This window comes from Hirundo rustica, chromosome 6 (assembly GCF_015227805.2).
Source record: "Hirundo rustica isolate bHirRus1 chromosome 6, bHirRus1.pri.v3, whole genome shotgun sequence".
Taxonomy (NCBI): Eukaryota; Metazoa; Chordata; class Aves; order Passeriformes; family Hirundinidae; genus Hirundo; species Hirundo rustica.
The window spans coordinates 39,809,769-39,815,621 of NC_053455.1; positions in this window are offsets into that span (position 1 = coordinate 39,809,769).

Below are 5,853 nucleotides of genomic sequence, written 5' to 3' on the forward strand. Positions count from 1 at the left end.
TGTCTCAAGTAGTCCCCGGTTTCTGTTGCTTTTATTCTACCTTAATGGTGCCTATGTGCCATTTCTGGTATTGCACACACATGTGCTGGGGAAGCAAGGCAGGTAAGAGTAACTGAGAGCATTTTCCTCACAGCTATTTTTAGCCAAGTTGAGTTCCCTGGTGCCACTCATGGTGCAGCTGTCCTGGCAGTCATAGCAGGAGAGCTGATGTCAGGGTGCAGTAAGGGCTGGCTGCTCACTAGGACAAGGAGAGCTGTGAGGAGCTGTTCCTGAGGCAGCAGCCAGGACCCTCACTGGGCATGGCCCATTCCCACAGTACCTGACCACAGAGAGCCTGGCAGGCCTGGCATCGTGTCTGGGTTTGACCAAGAACTGAGATAGCTGGACAAGCTCATGGTGATGAGGTTGCTTGCAGTCACTGGCTCGGGATCAGGCCCAGTGATTGCCAGGTGTGCCTGAGGGCAGGCTGGTAAACCAGCCTACAGGTTAAGATCAACAAAGCACTCCTCTAATGTAGCTCAAACTGGGCCTGGGAACTCTGGGCTGAGCTTAAATGCAAACACACCCTCCCCAAACCCCCTGGGCAGGGGCTTTGGGTAAAACCACAGGTGAGGCTGCTCTGGACAGTGAAGGCCAGTTAGTGCATTCAGGACCCTGACAGCTGAAGCTACAGAAGGGCAGGAGAGGGAGCCCCTGGTGCCAGGTTGTGTAAGCTGCATCTTGTGTACAGGAGGGAGTTCAGATGATGAGGGTGCTTTGGGAGTATTTATGTTCACGTTGGCTGGAGCTGCCTCAGCCTGAGTTGTGTACTCCTGCCCTGTCATCAGCTGTGTAGTGCTGCTCCCCTCCTCTGCTTGTTTCTTTCTTGTGTTTGGGAATGGGGTGGGCATCAGTCAGCAGGAGGTGAGCAATTGTATTGTAGATCACTTGTTTTTCTTGGGTTTAACTCTTTTTTTTCTATTATTATTATATTTTAATTTATTTCAGTTATTAAATTGTTCTTATCTCCACCCACCAATTTTACCTTTTTCCAATGCTCTTCCCCATCCCAGTGGGTGGTCTAGGATGGATGGAGTGAGCTGTGTGATGCGTGGATGCAGGGTTAAATTGTGACAGAGTGAAATGGCACGTGCTCAGGAGGAGCCAAGGCAGCCTCAAGGCCGGTGGGTCAGTGTCACACTTTGTCTCTGCCTGTCTGTGCTAGGAGACATGGGGAGATACAGTGCAAGCTCCTCTCCTCCATGGAGGAAGCAGGGCTTCTGTTCACCGCATTGTATCCTCAGAATGCTTGCTACAGCAGGGTTACTTCAGCTCCTCTACCTCAGCAGGGTCTCTTGCAGGCCTTCAAACCCATGCTGGGTGCTCCAGATCCTGCCAAGGCTGCTGATCCTGTCCATCAGTTTTGCATAAAAGCAGCAGGGAGAGCATGCTGCTGGTCTGAGAAATAATCAGCTTCTTTTTGTTGTCTTTGTCAGTACAGGAAAAACCTCCTGCTGTTGACTGTTCCCTGTGAATGAGTGCTGTCACTGCACTGTTCCTGCTATTTCCTGCATCTGTTTCTTTTGCATCTCATGTGCTTTAGTGTGGAATTTCTGAGCTCCAAGCTGGCAGCCTGCTCTTTGGCTCTCAGCTTCCCTATCCATCTACATCCCATCTGACATCTACCTCTCTCCTCCTGACTGCTGTGACACCAGACCCTGAGCCTTCTAATCAGAGATCACCCTGCTGCCAATAAAAGATAATTCCCAGCATTATCCAAGAGAGCAACGGAAAGCAAAGGGTGATGACTAGGCATGATCCTGGAGTCTGCCATGCCACCAGGGACACATTTTCAATACAGAAGTCTGGTTATCTGAGGGCATGAGATTACTGTGGCAGAGCTGGAGAGATTCAGGAGGGAAGTGCTGTGACGGGGATAAAACATGCCCTGCACTTTCAGGCCTGAGCCAAAGGTAAGAGAGTGCTCTCTGTGAGTCTGGGTGGTGGAGGGGAAAAGGGACCTTGCACTCTTCTCGCTGCCCAGTAAAGAACATAGGTGATAGGACTGTGCAGGAGAGAGATGAGGTGGCTGAGTCCTCCTCTCCTATTCAGACCCACTGACCTCTCACACTTTTGCTGAATGAGAAGTTCTGGGAAAGACACTGGAAAATTCAGTAAACTACCCAGAAAGTCACAGAAGATTTAGTTTCCCAAGGATCACAATGTTGAGTGGTGGGGTACCAGAACTCTACAATGATGCCTTGGGCAAAGAAGCAATTCCTAACACAAATATTTTTTTTTATTTTTTTCCTCCTTCTTACTAACCTGTTCACAGACACTAACTAATCCACATGATTTCCCTTAGGGATAGCCAGTAACTCTGGGAAAAAGTTCTGCTCGCTATTTCAGGGCAGCCTGGCTATTTTCAGTATTGGAAGGAGCAAATACAGCTATGAACGGAGGAGAGGAAAATTGAGTAGAAAGCATTCTCCTTCTCACTACAACAAGGGACAGGTTCTCAGCAGATATGCTTCTTCCCAGCTGAAAGGGACAGTGTGTAAGAAGATGCTCCTAATTATCTGTAGTTTCAGGGATCATATGGAAAACTTTTCCTTGGGTTAAGTTAGGTTTCTGTCAAGTCAGCAAACTGCCCTGCCATATATTCACTTGGATTGATGCAAGAGAAGCAGCTGGCTGAGGGTTGTGGCTGACCAGGCTGCCAGTGTTCTGGATTGAGTGTAATTAGTATCTGCCTCCCCAGGAAAAAGTATAGCACCAAGGCAGGCAGTCATGTCACTCACTGGCTCCATGCAATGCTTCTAGCAGATCTAAGATAAGGAGCTAATACAGTATGTGCAGAGTGAATAAAGTTTACAACTTACACAATTTTACTGCAGTCTTGCAAATGTTGTGGTTTGAAGAAAAGCCAGCAAAGGTTGAAGGAACCCATAATTTCAGGAACACAACAGATGGGTAACTTGAGAGATATTGAGGAGGGTAGTCGTGGATGGCTCGCTCTGATTTGGGGTTCTGTTGCAGCCCCAAAGGCTGGTCCTGCTGCACGTGCTGTCCCTTGCACCCGCTCTGGGGAGTGGCAGCTGTGGGCTGAGTCGTGTCCCAAGCTCCGCTCAGACAGCGCTTGTCATTGCACTGCTGAGCTGATCTGCTTGTGCCAGTGCTGAATAAGTAAGGCAAGGGCTAGGGAGCCTTGAAAGGGAGAAGAGAGGACTGTTCCTTTCAGCTGTGCCAGACAGTGTTGCTGGGCTGCCAGGCAGAACTGCTGTGATTTGATGGAAAGGGTGATGGGAGTGTAGGGCCAGGGCAGGAGCGTGCTGTTCCTGTGTAGCTGTTAAGTGAGTGTCTCTGTGTATACACATGTGTATCTTCAGGCTTTTCTTTTGTTGCTCCATTTTCAATATTACAATTAAATGTTATTTGCAAATGTCTGGTAATATCACCTTTGGATTTGGGAAGCTTTAGCTGTACCTCAAAGTAGGGTATGCTGGCTGATGTTGCCTGGAGTTTCCTGAATCTTGCTGTGGTGGTCTGTTTGGAGATGTTCCAGGTGTTCCTGCTGGAAGCAGGCTGTTTGGCAGGGGATGATCATTCAAGTGATGGAAGACATACACATCACACAATGTGGAAGCAAGGTGAAAAACTGGGAAATGAGCAGACCCTGGGCTCTCTTCTTTCAAGGTGGTTGACAGCACAGACACTAACTTGCCTGAGGTCAGAACCAGCAGGGCTGTCCACCCATCAGACATGACTTCCAAATTTTCCAGCAGGTGTGTGATCTCTCTCCCCTGCAGATCACCCCTCTCAGGAGTTTTTTAAAATAAACTCAATCCCTTGAGTACAGGGACTAGTTGGCTGCAGCCCCTACAAGCATCAGGAGAGTGCCTTAAGTAGAAGAAAGTGACCCATAAAAGAAAGGCAGGCAGGCAGAGCTGACCAGAAGACAAGGTAGTAGGCAAGGCAAAATGAGAAAGCTCTTTTGAAAACAAAGGATTCTCATAGTGAAATCATCACTGTCAGACAGGTCACTATGAAGGATTTGGGTGCAGGAATTTAGAGTAGGTAGCAGTGCTTCAGCTCCATAGGTGGCTGCAAGGTGTAGAGAGGATGCAGAGCCACTGGTGAAACAAACATCCATAGAACAATGGATACAGCATTCCTTAGGAACTGTGTGGCACCTGTGGGAAGCCCTGAAGAGAATTTGAGAGAAAGGGCTTCTGTGGTCACAGCTGGTGGCAGTGACTGTTTTAGTGTCAGCCTCCTGCTGGAAGCAGGAACAATAGACTCAGGAAGGAGGTAGTGAAGTGGAAGGGGGAGAGTGGAGGACCTGGAAGACTTCAGCTGCTTGGACAGAAAGGAAATGCAGGGAGGAAGGGACCACAGGATGTGTAACTAGAAGGACTCAGTGAAAGTGCTGAAACTGAAGAGGAGGGCTTATGGACCCCCACAGTAAGGGGGAAGAAGTGCTGAGCACCACTGTAATGCCTGTTGAGGTGTCTCAAGCTGCAGCTGTAATTGCCTTAAGCTGAGAGACTGACAAACCAGAAACCTCTGCAAGCAGGGTTACTGAATGATGAAAACCAGGAGGACATGGCCAGAAAATGGATGTGCTGAAAGCGGCTGAGGTGATTTGGCCTGAAATTTAGTTTGGAGAAGATCACTGGAGCCAAGTTGCTTAGTCAAGATGTTCTAAAGATAACTAGCCAGTTTCTTCCAGTTACAGAATCTACTCCATTGCCTCTTTCCCCTCCCTTTCAGCAAGGATTTGTTCATCATCTCATATTAATCCTCTTTGACCTGCTAAGAATCTAGGTAGCTTGGTAAAGTCTCTCTCGAAGCCCAGAGTTTTTCAGTTCCTTGTAGCCTGGACCTGGGCAGTACTTCAACACGTGGTGCAAGTTCCTTCTGTTTCTCCTTTTTTGGTTTTGGGTTGCTTTGGTGCAAGGTCCCTCTGAAGACGCTTTGCCTTGTATCATGCTGCCCTGCTATTCTTGTTTATTTTGCACAGCCTTTGCTGCCAGCCTGCAGTGGGTGTTTTCCAACCACATTTCCATGGGTCAAGATGAGGTTTGTGGCACTGGCTTTGTCTCACGTTCAGCCCCATGATCTGTCAGCAGCTGGCCTCAGTGCACTTACCCTAGAAATGATCACCTACAGGTCTAAGTGGAGTGTTCAAGGCCATTTTGACTGCAACACCAACTTTCTTCACAAGCAGAAGGGATTTTTGCAGCCTGCTGTAACTAAGCATGATGCCAGCAGCTCCACAAATGCAACCAAGGCAGCTCCAGTTCACGCAGAGCCTGCTCTGCAGTCGGGGCAGCCTGTGGGAGACAACAGAGCGGAGCTCCACAGCCTCACAGCAATGGCCTTGGGCTGGACTGCAAACAGGGCAGGAGCAGAGGCAGTACAGGACAATTTTTAACAGCACTGATGGATCTCTGTGCAGGATTGCCACATACTTGCACCTGCCTCGGTGCTTAGTGCCAAGTAAAACAGCCACAAGGACACAGGGGATGGGAAGTGGGATGGAAAGTAAACTGAAGCAGCCCCAAGCTCCAGGCACGGCTGTGGGAGTGCCACCCAGAGCTGGAGGCTAACCACAGCTCAGCTGCCGTCTCTCAGCACAGCTGGCCCCCGGGCTCTGTGGCCCATATTTTGCCTACAGGGCAAAACCATTACTGGGTTAGGCAAGCTCAGCTGCTACTTTGGGGAAATGGGTGTGATCCATCATAGAGAATCTTTAACTTCCTCTTCCTAGAAAATTCATCAACAGGAAATCCAAGCTTTGTATGATACTTTGGAAGTTCTTTTCCAGGAAGATGCCAGAACCAAATGAATTATCGGCTAATACCACGGGTG